The sequence below is a fragment of the Procambarus clarkii genome, chromosome 28 (genome assembly GCF_040958095.1).
Source record: "Procambarus clarkii isolate CNS0578487 chromosome 28, FALCON_Pclarkii_2.0, whole genome shotgun sequence".
NCBI lineage: Eukaryota > Metazoa > Arthropoda > Malacostraca > Decapoda > Cambaridae > Procambarus > Procambarus clarkii.
Genome location: NC_091177.1, coordinates 39,369,477 through 39,393,762, shown reverse-complemented (window position 1 = coordinate 39,393,762; position 24,286 = coordinate 39,369,477). Strand labels below are relative to the sequence as shown.

The 24,286-nt window shown below is 44.0% G+C and overlaps 1 protein-coding gene across 1 annotated transcript in view; it reads right to left on the bottom strand.

Moving 5' to 3' along the window:
- Window positions 1–24,286, bottom strand: part of LOC138369538 (dipeptidase 1-like) — a 523,228-nt gene that overhangs the window by 39,503 nt on the left and 459,439 nt on the right. The window lies entirely within an intron of this gene.

Below are 24,286 nucleotides of genomic sequence, written 5' to 3'. Positions count from 1 at the left end.
TGAGTGCTTTGCTTTGTGATCTCAGTAATGTTAATGTATTTGTTTTTGTTACAAGTGAAGATGCAAGTTCGTAGGGGACGAATGAATGCCTTATGTACGTGCATTTTGATGCTAGTTTGTACGTGTCGTTATCTGTACAGTTACGTAGTGTTTGGTCGATTGTGATATGGTTTTGTGCTGTGTGTGGAGGCGAAGGTTATGATCAACTTCTGGCCCCAGAACTTCATAGTGAGACAGGAATGTGTGTAGGATTTAGAGTGATTAAAGTTTGGCAGGTATATATTTTTTTTTTAGTGGGGGGAGGGGGGCGGGTGGGGGGGGGGCGGGGTGCGGGGGGGGGGGGGGGAAGGGGGGGCAGGGGGGCGGGGGGCGGGGGGGGGGAGGAGAGGGGGGACAAAACAAATGTTGTGATTTCAGCCTCTGTCGAGTTTGTCTGAATGCGGCAGTTTTTCCCAGGATGTCACAATATTAATTTCAACATGAAATATTCCTCGTAGGGTGTGAGTTTCGGTGAACTGGGTCAGTAATGCCATTTATGTACAGCATGTATAGGGATAGAGCATGAACAGAGCCTCTACTCTAGCCTCTAATATCAAATGTGTCAGAATATCTTGAAAAAAAATATTATTTTTATAGTTTTGTTGTTTAAGTAGTTACACAGAAGTTTTGTCATAGGTGGAAGATCAAATTTATTGAAGAGTTTGAATTTTAGTGCTTCAAGTCAGACCAATGTGTCAAATGTTTTTTTTTGAGCGAGAGCGGGTTGATGGACCACCACGTCACGTGACAGTTTGCCAGGATGTGTCACGTGTCAGTGTGCCAGGATGTGTCACGTGTCAGTGTGTCACGTGTCAGTGTGTCACGTGACAGTGTGCCAGGATGTGTCACGTGAGTGTGCCAGGATGTGTCACGTGTTAGTGTGTCACGTGACAGTGTGTCACGTGTCAGTGTGTCACGTGTCAGTGTGTCACGTGTCAGTGTGTCACGTGACAGTGTGCCAGGATATATCACGTGAGTGTGCCAGGATGTGTCACGTGTTAGTGTGTCACGTGACAGTGTGCCAGGATGTGTCACGTGTCAGTGTGCCAGGATGTGTCACGTGGCAGTGTGCCAGGATGTGTCACGTGTCAGTGTGCCAGGATGTGTCACGTGTCAGTGTGCCAGGATGTGTCACGTGTTAGTGTGTCACGTGACAGTGTGCCAGGATGTGTCACGTGTCAGTGTGCCAGGATGTGTCACGTGGCAGTGTGCCAGGATGTGTCACGTGTCAGTGTGCCAGGATGTGTCACGTGTCAGTGTGCCAGGATGTGTCACGTGTTAGTGTGTCACGTGGCAGTGTGCCAGGATGTGTCACGTGGCAGTGTGCCAGGATGTGTCACGTGACAGTGTGCCAGGATGTGTCACGTGTCAGTGTGCCAGGATGTGTCACGTGGCAGTGTGCCAGGATGTGTCACGTGTCAGTGTGCCAGGATGTGTCACGTGTCAGTGTGCCAGGATGTGTCACGTGTTAGTGTGTCACGTGGCAGTGTGCCAGGATGTGTCACGTGGCAGTGTGTCAGGATGTGTCACGTGACAGTGTGCCAGGATGTGTCACATGTCAGTGTGCCAGGATGTGTCACACGTCAGTGTACCAGAATGTGTCACGTGTCAGTGTTCCAGGATGTGTCACGTGACAGTGTTCCAGGATGTGTCACATGTCAGTGTTCCAGGATGTGTCACATGTCAGTGTTCCAGGATGTGTCACATGTCAGTGTTCCAGGATGTGTCACGTGTCAGTGTTCCAGGATGTGTCACGTGACAGTGTTCCAGGATGTGTCACATGTCAGTGTGCCAGGATGTGTCACGTGTCAGTGTTCCAGGATGTGTCACGTGTCAGTGTTCCAGGATGTGTCACGTGTCAGTGTTCCAGGATGTGTCACATGTCAGTGTTCCAGGATGTGTCACGTGTCATTGTTCCAGGATGTGTCACGTGTCAGTGTTCCAGGATGTGTCACATGTCAGTGTTCCAGGATGTGTCACATGTCAGTGTTCCAGGATGTGTCACATGTCAGTGTTCCAGGATGTGTCACGTGTCAGTGTTCCAGGATGTGTCACGTGACAGTGTTCCAGGATGTGTCACATGTCAGTGTGCCAGGATGTGTCACGTGTCAGTGTTCCATTATGTGTCACGTGTCAGTGTTCCAGGATGTGTCACGTGACAGTGTGCCAGGATGTGTCACATGTCAGTGTTCCAGGATGTGTCACATGTCAGTGTTCCAGGATGTGTCACACGTCAGTGTGCCAGGATGTGTCACATGTCAGTGTGCCAGGATGTGTCACATGTCAGTGTGCCAGGATGTGTCACATGTCAGTGTTCCAGGATGTGTCACGTGTCAGTGTTCCAGGATGTGTCACGTGACAGTGTGCCAGGATGTGTCACGTGTCAGTGTTCCAGGATGTGTCTCATGTCAGTGTTCCAGGATGTGTCACATGAGTGTGCCAGGATGTGTCACATGTCAGTGTGCCATGATGTGTCACGTGTCAGTGTTCCAGGATGTGTCACATGTCAGTGTTCCAGGATGTGTCACGTGAGCAATGACGTCATCATGTTCAATTATTTTCCTGCTGTTATGTGTGATGTGTTCAAATTGTGTGTGGTTGTTGCTTTTGTTTTATTGATGAACTTTCCATAAATTCCTGAGTTTTTTCTTGTGTTGTTCAGCCTGAATTATATGTTTCCAGTGGGTGTTGTGGTCATCATTTAGGATGGTGAGGATGTGGTTTACAAGTGTTGTTAAATCCAATAACATTTGGCCATAACTGTGTGTATTTTAGATGAATCTGTTGTGATAGCATATGATAAGGCATTTAGTTATAATGAAAGGGTGAAAGTGAATCGTTTTGTTTGTGTTGATTATCGATGTTTCAGCTGCTTCTGTAATTATGTTTTGTATTTTGGGGGCCCTGGTTGTGTATGTCAGTGGATGGTTTCCCATTGTAGTCATCTTTTGTCATCTATTGTTTGTTGAATGTATCTCAATTGCCCCTATTGTATGAGGAGTGGATTGCATGAGCATGAAGCTCAGTGCTCAGGCGCCAGACCCCACCAGCGAGAAGGTCGAGGCAACGGGCCGTGGCAAAACATGCACGTGAGTACCTATGCCAACATTTCTTGTTGTTCGAAGGTATTAGTTTGTTTATGGATAACTGCATGATATAGCGCACCTGCTGGGAGAATGTAGGATGGAGAGCGAGAGAATATACAAGGCATAAGAAGACCACGACTCGTTTATATATTACGGTAATATATCAGTTGTGTGAGAGTGTGTGTACTCACCTAATTGTACTCACCTAATTGTGCTTGCGGGGGTTGAGCTCTGGCTCTTTGGTCCCGCCTCTCAACCGTCAATCAACAGGTGTACAGATTCCTGAGCCTATTGGGCTCTATCATATCTACATTTGAAACTGTGTATGGAGTCAGCCTCCACCACATCACTGCCTAATGCATTCCATTTACTCAGTGATTGAAAATGAGAGAATTTGGCGTTTTCTTTCGTGTAAGACTGCCAGGTTTAACACATATACACAGCCACATCCACCGTAGCTATTAAGCAAGATACCAAAAGTGTTGATCATTCAATCACCTCATCAAGCCCTCAAGAGACACATGTTGAACGTCGTCATTATTCAGGATCATAATATTATTGTTGGTGCTACATTATAATCTTATGAACTCTCGTTCTGGGAGACTATTGATAACCATCTTCACAAAACTTTAATAGTGTGATAAGTATATTGTTATTATGTATGTATTAACCACAACGTGACCTTTGTTACAGCTACTAAACAAAGCTTATCATGTATTTATTGATTTTACAGTTCATGTACATCTAGGGAGTGAACAGGATAAGAGAGTTCACTAGGGAGTGAACTAGAGTAGGGAGTTCACTACGGGAGTGAACCAGAGTAGGGAGTTCACTAGGGGAGTGAACAGGAGTATAGAGTTCACTAGGGGGAGTGAACAGGAGTAGAGAGTTCACTAGGGGAGTGAACCAGAGTAGGGAGTTCACTAGGGGAGTGAACAGGAGTATAGAGTTCACTAGGGGAGTGAACAGGAGTAGACAGTTCACTAGGGGAGTGAACAGGAGTAGAGAGTTCACTAGGGGAGTGAACCAGAGTAGGGAGTTCACTAGGGGAGTGAACAGGAGTATAGAGTTCACTAGGGGAGTGAACAGGAGTAGAGAGTTCACTAGGGGAGTGAACAGGAGTAGAGAGTTCACTAGGGGAGCGAACCAGAGTAGGGAGTTCACTAGGTGAGTGAACCAGAATAGAGAGTTCACTACGGAGTGAACCAGAGTAGGGAGTTCACTAGGGGAGTGAACAGGAGTAGAGAGTTCACTAGGGGAGTGAACAGGAGTAGAGAGTTCACTAGGGGAGCGAACCAGAGTAGGGAGTTCACTAGGTGAGTGAACCAGAATAGAGAGTTCACTACGGAGTGAACCAGAGTAGGGAGTCCACTAGGGGAGTGAACAGGAGTATAGAGTTCACTAGGGGAGTGAACAGGAGTAGAGAGTTCACTAGGGGAGTGAACAGGAGTAAAGAGTTCACTAGGGGAGTGAACAGGAGTAGAGATTTCACTAGGGAGTGAACCAGAGTTGAGAGTTCACTACGGGAGTGAACCAGAGTAAAGAGTTCACTAGGGAGTGAACCAGTGTTGTAGTGTCACCAGTGTTGTAGTGTCACCAGAGTTGTAGTGTCACCAGTGTTGTAGTGTCACCAGTGTTGTAGTGTCACCAGTGTTGTAGTGTCATCAGAGTTGTAGTGTCACCAGTGTTGTAGTGTCACCAGTGTTGTAGTGTCACCAGTGTTGTAGTGTCACCAGTGTTGTAGTGTCACCGGTGTTTTAGTGTCACCAATGATGTAGAGTCACCAGTGTTGCAATGTAACCAGAGTTATAGTGTCACCAGTGTTGTAGTGTCACCAGTGTTGTAGTGTCACCAGTGTTGTAGAGTCACCAGTGATGCAATGTAGCCAGTGTTGTAGTGTCACCAGTGTTGTAGTGTCACCAGTGTTGTAATGTCATGAGTGTTGTAGTGTCACCAGTGTTGAAGTGTCACCAGTGTTGTAATGTCACTAGTGTTGTAGTGACACCAGTGTTGTAATGTCACCAGTGTTGTAGAGTCACCAGTGATGCAATGTAACCAGTGTTGTAGTGTCACCAGTGTTGTAGTGTCACGAGTGTTGTAGTGTCACCAGTGTTGTAGTGTCACGAGTGTTGTAGTGTCACCAGTGTTGAAGTGTCACGAGTGTTGTAGTGTCACGAGTGTTGTAGTGTCACCAGTGTTGTAATGTCCCCAGTGTTGTAGTGTCACCAGTGTTGTAGTGTCACCAGTGTTGTAGTGTCACCAGTGTTGTAGTGTCACCAGTGTTGTAGTGTCACCAGTGTTGTAGTGTCACGAGTGTTGTATTGTTACCAGTGTTGAAGTGTCACCAGTGTTGTAGTGTCACCAGTGTTGTAGTGTCACCAGTGTTGAAGTGTCACCAGTGTTGTAGTGTCACCAGTGTTGTAGTGTCACCAGTGTTGTAGTGTCACCAGTGTTTTAGTGTCACCAGTGTTGTAGTGTCACCAGTGTTGAAGTGTCACCAGTGTTGTAGTGTCACCAGTGTTGTAGTGTCACCAGTGTTGTAGTGTCACCAGTGTTGTAGTGTCACCAGTGTTGTAGTGTCACCAGTGTTGTAGTGTCACCAGTGTTGTAGTGTCACCAGTGTTGTAGTGTCACTAGTGTTGTAGTGTCACCAGTGTTGCAGTGTCACGAGTGTTGTAGTGTCACCAGTGTTGAAGTGTCACCAGTGTTGTAATGTCACGAGTGTTGTAGTGTCACCAGTTTTGTAGTGTGACCAGAGTTGTTTTGTCACCAGGGTTGTAATAGCACCAGTGTTGTAGTGTCACCAGTGTTGTAGTGTCACCAGTGTTGTAGTGTCACCAGTGTTGTAGTGTCACCGGTGATGTATTGTCACCAGTGTTGTAGTGTCACCAGTGTTGTAGTGTCACCAGTGTTGTAGTGTCACCAGCGTTGTAGTGTCACCAATGTTGTAGTGTCACCAGTGGTGTAGAGTCACCAGTGTTGCGATGTAACCAGTGTTATAGTGTCACCAGTGATGTAGTGTCACCAGTGTTGTAGTGTTACCTGTGTTGTAGTGTCACCAGTGTTGCAATGTCACCAGTGTTGTAGTGTTACCAGTGTTGTAGTGTCACCAGTGTTGCAGTGTCACCAGTGTTGTAGTGTGACCAGTGCTGTAGTGTCACCGGTGTTGTAATATCACCAGTGTTGAAGTGTCACCAGTGTTGTAATGTCACTAGTGTGGTAGTGTCACCAATATTGTAATGTCACCAGTGTTGTAGTGTGACCAGAGTTGTATTGTCTCCAGGGTTGTAATAGCACCAGTGTTGTAGTGTCACCAGTGTTGTAGTGCCAGCAGTGTTGTAGTGTCACCCGTGTTGTATTGTCACCAGTGTTGTAATAGCACCAGTGTTGTATTGTCACCAGTGATGAGGTGTCACCAGTGTTGTAACAGCAACAGTGTTGTATTGTCACCAGTGTTGTAATAGAACCAGTGTTGTATTGTCACCAGTGATGAGGTGTCACCAGTGTTGTAACAGCAACAGTGTTGTATTGTCACCAGTGTAGTAATAGCACCAGTGTTGTATTGTCAGCAGTGTTGTAGTGTCACCAGTGTTGTAATAGCAACAGTGTTGTATTGTCACCAGTGTTGTAATAGCACCAGTGTTGTATTGTCAGCAATGTTGTAGTGTCACCAGTGTTGTAGTGTCACCAGTGTTGTAGTGTCACCAGTGTTGCAGTGTCACCAGTGTTACAGTGTCACCAGTGTTGTAATAGCACCAGTGTTGTATTGTCAGCAATGTTTTAGTGTCACCAGTGGTGTAGTCACCAGTGTTGCAATGTAACCAGTGTTATATTGTCACCAGTGTTGTAGTGTCACCAGTGCTGTAGTGTCACCAGTGTTGTAGTATCACCAGTGTTGCAATGTCACCAGTGTTGTAGTGTTACCAGTGTTGCAGTGTCACCAGTGTTGCAGTGTGACCAGTGTTGTAGTGTGACCAGTTTTGTAGTGTCACCAGTGTTGTAATATCACCAGTGTTGAAGTGTCACCAGTGTTGTTGTGTCACCAATGTTATAATGTCACTAGTGTGGTAGTGTCGCCAATGTTGTAATGTCACCAGTGTTGTAGTGTGACCAGAGTTGTATTGTCACCAGGGTTGTAATGTCACCAGTGTTGTAGTGTCACCAGTGGTGTAATAGCACAAGTGTTGTATTGTCACCAGTGTTGTAATAGCAACAGTGTTGTATTGTCAGCAGTGTTGTAGTGTCACCAGTGTTATAATAGCAACAGTGTTGTATTGTCACCAGTGTTGTAATAGCACCAGTGTTGTATTGTCAGCAATGTTGTAGTGTCACCAGTGTTGTAATGTCACCAGTGTTGTAGTGTCACCAGTGTTGTAGTGTCACCAGTATTGTTGCGTCACCGGTGTTGTAGTGCCACCAGTGTTATATTGTCACCAAAGTTGTAGTGTCACCGGTGTTGTAGTATCAGCAGTGTTGTAGTGGCACCAGTGTTGTAGTGTCACAGTGTTGTAATGTCTCCTGTGTTGTAGTGTCACCAGTGTTGTAATGTCACCAGTGTTGTAGTGTCACCAGTGTTGCAATGCCACTAGTGTTGTAGTGTCACCAGTGTTGTATTGTCACCAGTGTTGTAATGACAAAAGTGTTGTAGTGTCACTAGTGTTGTAGTGTCACCAGTGTTGTAATGTCCCCAGTGTTGTAGTGTCACCAGTGTTGTAGTGTCACCAGTGTTGTAGTGTCACCAGTGCTGTAGTGTTACCATTGTTGTAGTGTCACCAGTGTTGCAGTGTTACCAGTGTTGTATTGCCAACAGTGTTGTAGTGTCACTAGTGTTGTAGTGTTACCAGTGTTGTATTGTCAGCAGTGTTGTAGTGTCACCAGTGTTGTAATGTCTCCAGTGTTGTAGTGTCACCAGTGTTGTAGTGTCACCAGTATTGTAGTGTCACCAGTGTTGCAATGTCACTAGTGTTGTAGTGTCACCAGTGTTGTGGTGTCACCGGTGTTGTATTATCACCAGTGTTGTATTGTCACCAGTGTTGTAATGACAAAAGTGCTGTAGTGTCACTAGTGTTGTAGTGTCACCAGTGTTGTGGTGTCACCAGTGTTGTAGTGTCACCAGTGTTGTAATGACAAAAGTGCTGTAGTGTCACTACTGTTGTAGTGTGACCAGTGTTGTAGTGTCACCAGTGTTGTAGTGTCACCAGTGTTGTAGTGTCACTAATGTTGTAGTGTCACCAGTGTTGTCGTGTCACCAGTGTTGTAGTGTCACCAGTGTTGTAGTGCCACCAGTGTTTTAATGTTACCAGAGTCGTAATGTTAGAAGTGTTGTAGTGTCACCTGTGTTGTAGTGTCACCAGTGTTGTAGTGTCACCAGTGCTGTAGTGTTACCATTGTTGTAGTGTCACTAGTGTTGTAGTGTTACCAGTGTTGTATTGTTAGCAGTGTTGTAGTGTCACCAGTGATGTAATGTCTCCAGTGTTGTAGTGTTACCAGTGTTGTAGTGTCACCAGTGTTGTAGTGCTGTAACAAACTAGGCTGGTTGTAAGAATTATCCAGAGTGGTTTATCGACAAAAGAGAATGGGAAGCTGAGCCCGCGTGGTGACCCGGGACCTGACCCCAGGGGGATTCGCGGTGAAAATAATCGACGCTTTGTTCATAGCTTCGTATAATGAACCATCCTATAGTATTCAGTAATTTAGAGAAATTAGCCTTTATTCATTTTGTATTAAAATTGTATTGTATAATAGTACTGGGTACAATATCAAGAGTATTCTAATTATTGAATTAAGTCACTATCAGTGACGTCACGAATCAGATCTAAGTTGTAAGGCGGAGTGACCGGCGGTCATAGGTCATCAGTGTTGACATGTCCACTATTTCTCAAAGTTTTAATAACCATTTTTGTGATCGGGAACAGCTCTGCCGTTAGATACTTGTGTAATTTAATTTCAGTAAAATAATTCAACCAGTCTGGATCAATTAAGTACAACAGAGGTTAATTGTTATAACTTAAACCTGGCTAAGTAACTTGGTAAAACTTAGACTATGCGGAAGGATACAATGCTCTAGTCTGGGGTAGACCAGACGAGGAAGAGATCAGTGTGGACACAAGATCAACTGGGGGAGGTCAACCCATCTTACCTCTCCCCCAAGACCAGCCCAACATCTTTAGCTGGTAAAACATAGAGGTATAGTTGCTATTTGTTATTTATAGGGATAGTCAACTCATTGCATTCAGGTCCAGTAGGGAGTGTTAAAGTGACAGGGAGTGAACATATTTAGATTTTGTTTTAGTTTTCTTTTAATAAATTAATTAGTTAATAATTTGCATTTTTATTGTTTCCATTTGTTTATGTTTACTAGCAACTAAACCTCTATGTTTTACCAGCTAAAGATGTGGGCTGGTCTTGGGTGAGAGGTAAGATGGGTTGACCTCCCCCAGTTGATCTTGTGTCCACACTGATCTCTTCCTCGTCTGGTCTACCCCAGACTAGAGCATTGTATCCTTCTGCATAGTCTAAGTTTTACCAAGTTACTTAGCCAGGTTTAAGTTATAACAATTAACCTCTGTTGTACTTAATTGATCCAGACTGGTTGAATTATTTTACTGAAATTAAATTACACAAGTATCTAACGGCAGAGCTGTTCCCGATCACAAAAATGGTTATTAAAACTTTGAGAAATAGTGGACATGTCAACACTGATGACCTGTGACCGCCGGTCACTCCGCCTTACAACTTAGATCTGATTCGTGACGTCACTGATGGTGACTTAATTCAATAATTAGAATACTCCTGATATTGAACCCAGTACTATTATACAATACAATTTTAATACAAAATGAATAAAGGCTAATTTCTCTAAATTACTGAATACTATAGGATGGTTCATTATACGAAGCTATGAACAAAGCGTCGATTATTTTCACCGCGAATTCCCCTGGGGTCAGGTCCCTGGTCACCACGCGGGCTCAGCTTCCCATTCTCTTTTGTCGATAAACCACTCTGCATAATTCTTACAACCAGCCTAGTTTGTTACAGTGCCACCAGTGTTTTAATGTTACCAGAGTCGTAATGTTAGAAGTGTTGTAGTGTCACCTGTGTTGTAGTGTCACCAGTGTTGTAATGTCATCGGTATTGTAGCGTCCAGATGTGATCATTGTTGGGTTGTGACCACTGACGGTGTGGTCACTACTGTGTGGTTGGGTTGTGACCACTGACGGTGTGGTTGGGTTGTGACCACTGACGGTGTGGTCACTACTGTGTGGTTGGGTTGTGACCACTGACGGTGTGGTCACTACTGTGTGGTTGGGTTTTGACCACTGACGGTGTGGTCACTACTGTGTGGTTGGGTTGTGACCACTGACGGTGTGGTCACTACTGTGTGGTTGGGTTGTGACCACTGACGGTGTGGTCACTACTGTGTGGTTGGGTTGTGACCCCTGACGGTGTGGTGACTACTGTGTGGTTGGGTTGTGGCCACTGACGGTGTGGTCACTACTGTGTGGTTGGGTTGTGACCACTGACGGTGTGGTCACTACTGTGTGGTTGGGTTTTGACCACTGACGGTGTGGTCACTACTGTGTGGTTGGGTTGTGACCACTGACGGTGTGGTCACTACTGTGTGGTTAGTGTTATAACCCAGTGTATACAACATTTTATTAATTTACACAGTGACCTAACTTCGGAAATAAATTATATAATTATTGCTATCTATAAATATAATATGTCATTTATGTTTAAGGAACCAATGTGTGTGTGTGTGTGTGTGTATTTACTATTTGTGTCTGCAGAATCGAGCTATTTCTAACGCACTCATACACACACATTAGGGTGATGTGGTGGAGGCTGACTCCATACACAGTTTTAAATGTAGATATGATAGAGCCCAATAGGCTAAGGAACACGTACACCAGTTGATTGACAGTTGAGAGGCGGGACCAAAGAGCCAAAGCTCAACCCCCGCAAGCACAAATAGGTGAGTACAAATAGGTGAGTACAGAGTTAAGAGGAACATGATCACCACATACAAAATTCTCACAGCAATTGATAGGATAGATAAGGACATGCTATTTAACACAAGGGACACACACACTAGGGGACAGAGGTGGAAATTGAGTGCCCAAATGAGCCACAGAGATATTAGAAAGAACTTTTTTAGTGTCAGAGTGGTTGACAAATGGAATGCATTAGGAAGTGATGTGGTGGAGGCTGACTCCATACACAGTTTCAAGTGTAGATATGATAGAGCCCAATAGGCTAAGGAACACGTACACCAGTTGATTGACAGTTGAGAGGCGGGACCAAAAAGCCATAGCTCAATCCCCGCAAACGCAACTAGGTGAGTACATCTACATGAAGCAGTCCGTAGCAGCTGTCTAGCTCCCAGGTACTTGTTTACTGTTTAGTTTTAATTAATCAGGGTGAAAGAAACTTTGCCCATTTGTTTCCGCCTCGACCGAGAATCGAACCCAGGCCTATAGGACTACGACCCCCTGATCGCAGTTCACTCAGCGAGGAGGCCGTGCGCGCGCGCGTGTGTGTGTATGCGAAATCACCTAGTTGTGTTTGCGGGGGGTTAAGCTTTGGCTCTTTGGTCCCGCCTCTCAACCGTCAATCAACTGGTGTACAGAGTCCTGAGTCTACTGAGCTCTATCATATCTACATTTGAAACTGTGTGCATTTCACTTGTTAACTACTCTGACACTGACAAAGTTCTTTCTAGCGTCCCTGTGGCTCATTTGGGAACTCAGTCTCCACCTGTGTTCCCTTGTTCACGTATCACCAGTGTTAAAAGTTTATCCTTACTACCCTGTCAATTCCTCTCAGAATTTTGTAGGTAGTGACCATGATGTGATCATGGTCACTAGTGTTGCTAGTGACCATGTGTCACCAGAGTTGCTAGTTGCTAGCCACTAGTTACCCTTACTCTTCTGTCTTCCAATGTCATGAGGTGCATCTCATGCAGCCTTTCCTCGTAACTCATGCCTCTTAGTTCTGGGACTAGTCTACTGGCATACCTCTTAACTTTTCCAGCTTCATCTTGTGCTTGACACGGTAGGTGCTCCATGCTGGGGGCCGCATACTCCAGGAGTGGTCTATCATATGCGGTGTACTAGGTTCTGAATGATTCCTTTCACAGGTTCCTGAAGGCTGTTCTGATGTTTGCCAGCCTCGCACATGCCGCAAATTTCATTCTTTTTTATGTGGGCTTCAAGAGACGGGTTTGGTGTGATATCAACTGCTCGATCTTTCTCTCTGTCCGTTTTATGAAGTACTTCATCTCCCTTTTGGTTTCCTGTGTCTGGCCTTCTGTTTCCACCGCCTTGTTTCATTACTTTGCACTTACTCGGGTTGAACTTTAGTAGCCATTTGTTGGACCATTTATTCAGTCTGTCTATGTCATCTTGTAGCCTCCTACTGCCATCCTTTATTTTAACCCTTCTCATAGTTTTTGCATTGTCTGCAAACAATGAGATTAACGATTCCATTCCCTTTGGGAGATCATTTACATATATCAGAAACAGTACAGGTCCAAGGACTGAACCCTGCGGGACTCCACTTTTGGTGACGTCTCGCCAATCTGAGGCCTCACCTCTCACAGTGACTCGCTGTCTTCTATTGCTTAGGTATTCCCTTAGCCAATGGGGTACCTTTCCTTTCACTCCTGCCTGCATCTCCAGCTTTTACACTAGCCTCTTTTATGGTACTGTGTCAAAGGCTTTCTGACAATCCATGCAGGTCGGCGTTCAATCCCCGACCGTCCAATTGGTTGGGTACCATTCCTTACCCTGTCCCATCCCAAATCCTTATCCTGACCCCCTTCCCAGTGCTATATAGTCGTAATGGCTTGGCGCTTTCCCCTGATAATTCCTTTCACCCCTCTCTTTCTTGCCTGATTTTTTTGCCTGGTCATAGAATTCAATTAGTCCAATTAGTCCAATTATAAAACACCTAAATTATTGGGATCGTCTCAAAGCCCTCCAAATGTACTCACTAGAAAGAAGACGAGAGAGATACCAAATAATATACACATGGAAAATACTGGAGGGTCAGGTCCCTAATCTGCACAGTAAAATAACAACGTACTGGAGTGAACGATATGGAAGAAAATGCAAGATTGAACCAGTGAAGAGCAGAGGTGCCATAGGCACAATCAGAGAGCACTGTATAAACATCAGAGGTCCGCGGTTGCTCAACGTCCTCCCAGCGACAATAAGAAATATTGCCGGAACAACCGTGGACATCTTCAAGAGAAAACTGGACGGTTTTCTAAGAGAAGTTCCGGATCAGCCGGGCTGTGGTGGGTATGTGGCCCTGCGGGCCGCTCCAAGCAACAGCCTGGTGGACCAAACTCTCACAAGTCGAGCCTGGCCTCGGGCCGGGCTTGGGGAGTAGAAGAACTCCCAGAACCCCATCAACCAGGTATCAACCTGGTTGATACCTGGTTGATGGGGTTCTGGGAGTTCTTCTACTCCCCAAGCCCGGCCCGAGGCCAGGCTCGACTTGTGAGAGTTTGGTCCACCAGGCTGTTGCTTGGAGCGGCCCGCAGGGCCACATACCCACCACAGCCCGGCTGATCCGGAACTTCTCTTAGAAAACCGTCCAGTTTTCTCTTGAAGATGTCCACGGTTGTTCCGGCAATATTTCTTATTGTCGCTGGGAGGACGTTGAGCAACCGCGGACCTCTGATGTTTATACAGTGCTCTCTGATTGTGCCTATGGCACCTCTGCTCTTCACTGGTTCAATCTTGCATTTTCTTCCATATCGTTCACTCCAGTACGTTGTTATTTTACTGTGCAGATTAGGGACCTGACCCTCCAGTATTTTCCATGTGTATATTATTTGGTATCTCTCTCGTCTTCTTTCTAGTGAGTACATTTGGAGGGCTTTGAGACGATCCCAATAATTTAGGTGTTTTATCTCGTCTATGCGTGCCGTATATGTTCTCTGTATTCCCTCTATTTCAGCAATCTCTCCTGCTCTGAAGGGGGAAGTGAGTACTGAGCAGTACTCAAGACGGGACAAAACAAGTGACTTGAAGAGTACAACCTTTGTGATGGGATCCCTGGAATTGAAAGTTCTCGTAATCCATCCGATCATTTTTCTGGCTGACGCGATATTTGCTTGGTTATGCTCTTTAAACGTTAGAACATCGGACATCATTATTCCCAAATCCTTGACATGCTGTTTTTCTACTATGGGAAGATTCGATTGTGTTTTGTACCCTGTATTATGTTTCAGATCCTCATTTTTGCCGTACCTGAGTACCTGAAATTTATCACTGTTAAACATCATGTTATTTTCTGCTGCCCAATCGAAAACTTTGTTGACATCTGCTCGTAGTTTTTCAATGTCTTCAGCAGAGGTAATTTTCATGCTGATTTTTGTGTCATCTACAAAGGATGACACGAAGCTGTGACATGTATTTTGGTCTCTATCAGATATGAGAATAAGGAACAGTAGCGGTGCTAGGACTGTACCTTGAGGTACAGAGCTTTTAACATCGCTTGGACTCGATTTTATCTGATTGACTGTGTAACGGTTCTATTGTTACGTAAAGTATGGTGACAAGTAAACACAGACACTAAGATACTATATATATATTTGGTCGAATATACAGAAGTACACAGGTGATACTTTGGTGTGAGTTGAGCGCACTGAGCGTCGGTACAGTATCTCGCAAGTGTCTGCTCTAGACCACACTTGAAAGTAGACTCTGGTTAATGTTTGCTATCCTGCTGCTTATATGCCCCGGGCAACGCCTCACCGTGTTGTCCGGGCAACGCCTCACCTCATTCATCTCCAAGGGTTGACAGGAATATTAACAAAGCATTTGGAGCGAGTATATTATTGGGATAATCTACTCGCTACAGAACTCCCCCTCCCAGGGGATGAAAGGAAAAATACTTTGATCAAGGAACTTAGCTGGTCGGTGAATTGTACGCCCTGCTCGCGTCACATAACCATCAAAGTTAACTTTCCTCCTCTTCGCTGATGTCATCTAACTGGGGTCGTAGGGTGGGAGGTCGCACAGGATCGTCCGTCGTCGTAGGATCAGGTTATGGTGCGGCTGGTAACTGGGGTTGTAGGGTGGGAGGTCGTACAGGATCATCCGTTGTCGTAGGTGGCGGCGCTGCTGGTAACTGTGGTCGAAAAGTGAACTGCGTAGTCGGCAGATGTGTCTCTGGATTTAGCAGTGTCGCAGACGTTTTGAGACGAAGCCTGGAGCAGAGCAGAGAGCTGAGTGAGGCCGGAGTCGTGGAGCTCTATGTGGGAGAGCGTGGCGGCTCGATTGAGAATTGTGAGTGTCTAAACTCGGGGAGCGAGAGCGTGGCAGCTCGATTGAGAATTGTGAGTGTCTAAACTCGGGGAGCGAGAGCGTGGCGGCTCGATGCGGTCGTAGTCTGCTGTCTGCTCTGTGTCGAAGCTGTAGCGTCTTGGGTTGATTAGGACTGTACACGCCAAGTACTACATTGTTGACTGTGGAAATTGTAGTCTGGTACCAAAAGATGTAGGCAGTGTGTGGACAAGCTCGGTGTAGCAGGAGAGAAGAATGTACACAATTGTTGCGTCCTTGGGTCGCTGGTGGAGCATTTAGATCCGGGGCGGATGGGCTCGGGCACCAGGACATTAGGAGGTAATGTAGGCACGTAGTTAGGACAACGAGGTAATCACATCTAGAGCTGAATTGTCCTGAAGGCGACGAAGTGTCGGAAACGCAAGCTGTAGGTCCTGTACTGCGCAAAGGGCTTGAGTCGGCCGAGTATCAAACTGCAGTGAACGTGTAGATGAATCTGATGACAGAGCAGCTGTCGTGGGCGTAGGACAAGCAGTGCCCTGGCAGCGACGGAGAGTCGGCAGGACAAGCTGTAGATCCAACATGATGTAATCATTGATGAGGCTGTCAGATGAGTGAGTAACGATCGTGGAGCAGCAAGCCGTAGCAGATGAAAATGCAGAGATGGACGCGATGAAAATCATAGCTGTGGCGAGGGTGTTGGCAGCGTTCCATCACAGCTAACAGTAGCAGTAGAGGTCCAGTGAGAGTCCATGTTGTAGTCCATCGTGGCTGGGTATCGTCGAAACTTCGTGAAGGTCGAAAATAGCCTCCATCTGCATGAACCAAAATTCTGGCTCATCTGCGTTGTATGCTGGAAACCTGGTAGATAAATCCATGACGAAGATCTAGTTTGTGACTAGGTGTTCTTTTTCACTCACTGGGTCACCAATGTAACGGTTCTATTGTTACGTAAAGTATGGTGACAAATAAACACAGACACTAAGATACTATATATATATTTGGTCGAATATACAGAAGTACACAGGTGATACTTTGGTGTGAGTTGAGCGCACTGAGCGTCGGTACAGTATCTCGCAAGTGTCTGCTCTAGACCACACTTGAAAGTAGACTCTGGTTAATGTTTGCTATCCTGCTGCTTATATGCCCCGGGCAACGCCTCACCGTGTTGTCCGGGCAACGCCTCACCTCATTCATCTCCAAGGGTTGACAGGAATATTAACAAAGCATTTGGAGCGAGTATATTATTGGGATAATCTACTCGCTACAACTGTTACTCTTTGTGTTCTGTTCGACACGAAATTGAGTATCCAGCGTCCTACTTTTCCAGTTATTCCCATTGACCTAATTTTGTGAGCTATCACCCCATGGTCACATTTGTCGAACGCCTTTGCAAAATCTGTGTATACAACATCTGCATTTTGCTTTTCTTCTAGGGCTTCTGTGATTTTGTCATAGTGGTTGAGTAACTGTGACAGACAGGATCTTCCCGCTCTAAATCCATGCTGTCCTGGATTGTGCAATTCATTGTTTTCCATAAAACTAGAAATTTGATTCCTAATCACTCTTTCAAACACTTTTATTATGTGTGATGTTAGTGCAACTGGCCTATAATTTTTTGCCAAGGCTTTACTCCCCCCCCCCTTGTGCAATGGGGCTATATCTGCAGATTTAAGTGCTGCTGGTATCTCCCCTGTATCCAGGTTCTTTCTCCATATTACGCTGAGTGCTCTCGCTACTGGTACTTTACATTTCTTTATGAATATTGAATTCCATGAGTCAGGCCCAGGAGTTGAGTGCATAGGCATATTGTCAATTTCTTTTTCAAAGTCTTCCGAGTTTGTGGTAATATTCGTTATATTATCTGCAGCTTGAAGGTCATTCACAAAAAAGCTGTCTGGGTCATCAACTTTCATGTTGTTTATTGGTGTGCTAAACATAGCCTCATACTGGCTTCTTAGAATTTCACTAATCTCTTTGTTGTCCTCTGTGAACGTACCATCATTTGTAATTAACGGTCCAATACTGGTCGAGGTTTTAGATTTGGATTTTGCGTATGTGAAAAAATATTTCGGATTTTTCCTTATCTCTTGTATAGCTTTCTGTTCCAATTCCATTTCCTCATACTCATATGATCGCTTCAACGTTTGTTCTATTTCTTCGATCTCCCTGCTTAGGCTTGTTTTCCTTGCTTGTGATAGTTGTGTCTGTCGAAGCATTTCCGTTATTTTTTTCCTTCTCCTGTTCAGTCGTCTGCGTTCTCTTTCTAGAGTGGTCCTCTTTCTGCCCCTCCTCACAGGCACGTGCTTCAAGCAGACCTTGTAAGCCTCAGCTGTCAGTTGAGCTATTCCCTGTGTGGGAGTTTTGTCGCTTAAGACCGTCTCCCATTGAATGGTTGCAAGGTCTACATTTATTTTTTCCCAGTCAATCCTCTTATTGTTGAAATTGAATTGATTGAATATTCCTTCTCGCTTGTTGGGTCTCTTAGACCTACTACCGTTATTTATGCTAGTTCGCACTTCAATGAGCTTATGGTCTGAGTATGAAGTATCTGAGATTGTAATGTCTCTGATTAGTTCATCATTGTTTGTGAATAACAAGTCTAGTGTGTTTTCGTTCCTAGTTGGTTCTGTAATCTGTTGATTGAGCGAGAATTTGTCACAGAATCTCAAAAGTTCTCTGACCTGTGGTTGGTTATTTCCCGGGTCATTCCCTGCTATGATATTTGTGTTTGCCATTCTCCATCTTAGACTCGGTAAATTGAAATCTCCCAGGAAGAAAATATCCGGAGCTGGGTTTGCTAGGTTATCAAGTATGTTCTCTATTTTGTGCATCTGCTCTGTGAATTCCTCAACCGCTGTATCTGGCGGTTTATATATTAGAATAATAATTAGGTTTAGTATTCTACCTTAATTCCAAGTACCTCCACCACCTCATTAGTTGAGTTTAGTAGTTCTGTGCATACCAGGTCCTCTTTAATATACAGACCTACTCCTCCATTTGACCTAGTTTTTCTATCACATCTATATAAACTATAATTTGGAATCCAGATTTCACCATCCATGTAATCTTTAGTATGAGTTTTTGTGAATGCCCCAAATATTGAGTTTGACTCTAATAGGAGGCTATTTGTGAACTTAACTTTATTCCTTGACTTTGGCTTTAAACTTTGAATGTTTGCAAATATGAATGATTGTCCATATTGTGTGTCACTTCTGGAAGGTTTTGGTAGTTCTCCCTCCTCTCTACCCTGACCCAGGGTGTGTTGTTGTGGCAATGGTTTGTTCAGTTTTGGAAGTGATACTGGGGAGTGTGGTAGTCTCTGTGTAGTTGGGGGGTGTAGTATGCGTGGGCAAGTCCTGTGAGGCAGGACTTGCCATCTTTGAACCCATGTTGATGCTATGTTACAAAGTTTTTTCAGTGTGAAGACCAGGTCAAGTCTCGCTGGTTCATCATTTCCTCTCATTCTTGTGGGTTCCTTGATATGCTGGCTTAAGAAGTTTCCTGTCGCCTCCAATAGTTTAGCCCTCCATATATCTTCACCTCAATGCGGTTCCTCGTCCTCCCAGTCTATCCTTCCGTGATTGAAGTCCCCGATAATAAGCAGATGGGGTCTATTTCTACAAGCAGCAGAGACTGTCCTCTCAATTATAGTGTTAACTGCAATGTTATTGTTGTCATACTCTTGCTTGGGTCTTCTGTCATTTAGTGGAAGGTTATATATCACTGCTACTACTATTCTTGGTCCTCCCATTGTCATGGTGCCTGTTATGTAGTCTCTGAATCCCTCACAGCCCGGGATAGCCATCTCCTTGAAACTCCATTCATTTCTCATTAGGAGGGCCACTCCACCTCCTCCCCTACCGTCCCTCTCTCTTTTCTTATTACTGTATAGTCCTGGGGCTAAACAGGAGAGTATATAAATGAACATTTAGACCACATGAAGTTAGCCAAAATGACTGTCGACGAGACTGATGAGGAAGATGACAATGAACTTACCCAGACAGATTCTTCTATTGGGACACCATCTACTGTGGTTGACAGACCACTTGTTTTACACCCACCCCATACTAGCACCTTTAGTCATAGATCTAGATCTTTCGTTTCAGCCGTGCACTCACCACATGTCCATTGGCTAGATGTCGATGAGTTTACTTCTCAAGATGAAAGTTTGTCACAAGCAGTTTCATCTGTTCCTGACCTTCAGTCAGAGCCAGAGTTGTATAATGCTTTGGAAGAACTAGGTGTAGATATCCACAGAATTTATACTTAAGTGCATTCTGCAGTTATTCTGTTTTCTTTGGAAAATTCACTTCAAAGTATTTCTACCTCATGTGTCCTATTATTACCATTATATATATATAAGCATAATAAAGAAGTTTTTTCAAATTTATTTTGTCATAAATCAGGTGCCATTGTTAAGTCTACTGTGACATTTGTGTTCCTATAGAGCATGTCATCAAACGTTCCATTAAATTTCTAGCCACCAGCCTGAGACTAGTGATTCCTGACTGCTGTCACTCAGATGTTAGCCTTTTCGATCCAGTCCTTGTATATAGCTTGTAAATATATTGTACAGAATTATTTTTTCTGTTATCTAATCTTAAGATTCCTTTGTGGTTGTTAGGTCAGACCTTTGTTCTATTGAAGCAGATAATTGTCTTTAATTATTTTCCAAGCACAGGCCATTAACACATGTTAATAATTTTGTTTTAGGGACCACATTGAATAGTATTGTTCATACCTGATACCTAGACATGTATATGTTATCTTGAGATGATTTCGGGGCTTTTTAGTGTCCCCGCGGCCCGGTCCTCGACCAGGCCTCCACCCCCAGGAAGCAGCCCGGGACAGCTGACTAACTCCCGAGTACCTATTTACTGCTAGGTAACAGGGGCATTCAGGGTGAAAGAAACTTTGCCCATTTGTTTCTGTTCTCCATGCTCTTGTTCAGTTCAAGCAGTGTCATCATGATTTTTCACCTACTATGTTCTAACTTTTTTTTGTGCACATGCCGACGGTGTTAGTATTCCACACACCTGAGCTTCCTTTAATGTTTAATATGCTATTTCATATGTAAGCAATTATTGAATGCCACTGAGGTCCTTTTCAATATCATTGTAACTATCTAGCTAGTCAGAGCTTGTCGATAAGGGAAGTCAACTTGGTAGCGAGTCCGAGCGGTGTTAGTATTCAAATTGTACGACGGTTGGGGATAGCCAATCACAATCAAGTAAGCCTCTGACGTCATTCTCCACAGAGAGCTGGGACTAGCCGTTCTGGTGCCCAGTCAGTATCTCACAGACCTCAGAGTAGGAAGGACCTCGGCAGGCCAGATATATACCTTGTTACCTTACACAATAAACTACTGAAGTGATCCACTGTATTCTCTACTATCCAACAATAACCATACATCCAAGAAGGTAACTAATATACTGCTAGGTAACAGGGGCATCAGGGTGAAAGAATCTCTGCCCCAATTGTCTCTGCCGGCGCCGGGAATCGAACCCGGGCCACAAGATTATGAGTCCCGTGCGCTATCCATTCAGCTACCAGACCCCGTGTGTATGTGTACACTAACAGACCCTGTGTGTGTGTGTGAGTATGTACACGTGTGTGTTATCACCTAGTTGTGCTTACGGGGGTTGAGCTTTGTCTCTTTGGTCCCGCCTCTCAACTGTCAATCAACTGGTGTACAGATTCCTGAGCCTACTGGGCTCTATCATACCTATATTTGAAACTGTGTATGGTGTCAGCTACCACCACATCACTTGTTAGTACATTCCATTTACTAACTACTCTGACACTGAAAAAATCTTTCTAATGTCTCTGTGGCTCATCTGAGGTTCGTGAGGTTTACAGGTTCCTGAGCCTATTGGGCTCTATCATATCTACACTTGAAACTGAGTATGGAGTCAGCCTCCACCACATCACTTCCTAATGCATTCTATTTGTCTACTACTCTGACACTGAAAAAGTTCTTTCTAACGTCTCTATGGCTCACTTGCACACTCAATTTCCACCTGTGTCCCCTAGTGCGTGTGCCCCTTGTGTTAAATAGTCTGTCTTTATCTACCCTATCTATTCCTCTGAGATTCTCGTATGTGGTGATCATGTCCCCTCTAACTCTTCTGTCTCCCAGTGACGTGAGGTTTAATTCCCGTAGTCTCTCTTCGTAGCTCATACCCTCTCAGTTAGGGTGGCAAACCTTTCAACCTTTTCCAGTTTAGTCGTGTATGTGTGTGTGTGTGTGTGTGTGTGTGTGTGTGTACTCACCTAGTTGTGTTTGCGGGGGTTGAGCTCTGGCTCTTTGGTCCCGCCTCTCAACCGTCAATCAACAGGTGTACAGATTCCTGAGCCTATCGGGCTCTGTCATATCTACACTTGAAACTGTGTATGGAGTCAGCCTCCACCACATCACCCCCTAATGCATTCCATTTGTCAACCACTCTGACACTAAAAAAGTTCTTTCTAATATCTCTGTGGCTCATTTGGGCACTCAGTTTCCACCTGTGTCCCCTTGTGCGTGTTCCCCTTGTGTTAAATAGACTGTCTTTATCTACCCTATCAATTCCCTTCAGAATCTTGAATGTGGTGATCATGTCCCCCCTAACTCTTCTGTCTTCCAGCGAAGTGAGGTTTAATTCCCTTAGTCTCTCCTCGTAGCTCATACCTCTCAGCTCGGGTACTAGTCTGGTGGCAAACCTTTGAACCTTTTCCAGTTTAGTCTTATCCTTGACTAGATATGGACTCCATGCTGGGGCTGCATACTCCAGGATTGGCCTGACATATGTGGTATACAAAGTTCTGAATGATTCTTTCTGAACGTTCTGAACGTTTCTATTAACAATATCTATATCTATATATATATATATATATATATATATATATATATATATATATATATATATATATATATATATATATATATATATATATATATATATATATATATATATATATATGTTTCATTGAATATGACCGCATATTCTGTATTTATTATTTTCTGGTTTAGGGCTTCTATCCCTCTAACTATTTTCTTAGCATCAGGGCTTAATTGGAATAGGAGTTCTCCAAAACTCATTTTCGTACTTTTAAGGTGAAGAAAAGAAGTGATTTACTATAGAGTGTATTACACTTATTTGTATAATTTGCACGACGTTTCGAACCTCCATGGTTCATTCTCAAGTGAACAGATCTTACAATACTAGTTGATTTTATACCCGCATTAGGTCAGGTGATAATACAATGAAGGTGAAAAACATGGGGGGATACATAAGGAATAAACATAGGGGCTGCAGAAGGCTTATTGGCCCATACGAGGCATCTCCTATCTAAACACAAAGATTAATCCAGTGTAATTGGCCTGTTATGTTGGACATTGTCTTCTGTGTTGGCATCGATATGTTCTTGTCTTGTCCTTACTCTCATGGTGGGTAGAGTAAATAGTTCCGTGATTTGGGTGTTCATGGTAGGTCGCTCTATTCTTATGTGAATTGCCTCAAGAATTTGTAATCTTCTTGAATCTTGGCTTTTGTCTATTATGCAAGTATTCTTGTTCAACATTTCTCTTGTTAGAGTAATGTCATGGGCTTGTCTCATGTGATTCCTAGGGGCACCAGATTGAAGATGGCATGTCAAACGCCTCGTCAGCTTGGTCGACGTCATACCTATGTACTTACATTGAAGGTTACATCCTTCGTGGGGGCAAGTGTACATGTATACAACGCTTGACTGCTGTAGAGGGTTCTCCGTCGGCTTCGGGCTGTTTTTGATAAGGAGTTCAGAAGTCTTCTTGGTTTTGTAGAATATTATCAGGTTTATGTTTTGGTTAGGAGTAGTGCTTTTTACTCCTTTACGGATTATTTCTTTCATTATTCTTTCCTCTTTTATATGTTCACTGTGCATGGTTGATTTGTAATATAATTTTATTGGGGGTGTTGTGGTTTCTGTTCTGTGGTTTCTGTTTCTGTGTTGTGGTTTCTGTTACCTAGAACAGAAACCACAACACCCCCAATAAAATTATATTACAAATCAACCATGCACAGTGAACATATAAAAGAGGAAAGAATAATGAAAGAAATAATCCGTAAAGGAGTAAAAAGCACTACTCCTAACCAAAACATAAACCTGATAATATTCTACAAAACCAAGAAGATTTCTGAACTCCTTATCAAAAACAGCCCGAAGCCGACGGAGAACCCTCTACAGCAGTCAAGCGTTGTATACATGTACACTTGCCCCCACGAAGGATGCATATAACCTTCAATGTAAGTACATAGGTATGACGTCGACCAAGCTGACGAGGCGTTTGACATGCCATCTTCAATCTGGTGCCCCTAGGAATCACATGAGACAAGCCCATGACATTACTCTAACAAGAGAAATGTTGACAAGACAAGAACATATCGATGCCAACACAGAAGACAATGTCCAACATAACAGGCCAATTACACTGGATTAATCTTTGTGTTTAGATAGGAGATGCCTCGTATGGGCCAATAAGCCTTCTGCAGCCCCTATGTTTATTCCTTATGTATCCGCCCATGTTTTTCACCTTCATTGTATTATCACCTGACCTAATGCGGGTATAAAATCAACTAGTATTGTAAGATCTGTTCACTTGAGAATGAACCATGGAGGTTCGAAACGTCGTGCAAATTATACAAATAAGTGTAATACACTCTATAGTAAATCACTTCTTTTCTTCACCTTAAAAGTTCGAAAATGAGTTTTGGAGAACTCCTATTCCAATTAAGCCCTGATGCTAAGAAAATAGTTAGAGGGATAGAAGCCCTAAACCAGAAAATAATAAATACAGAATATGCGGTCATATTCAATGAAACATGTTTGAAAGAAAAC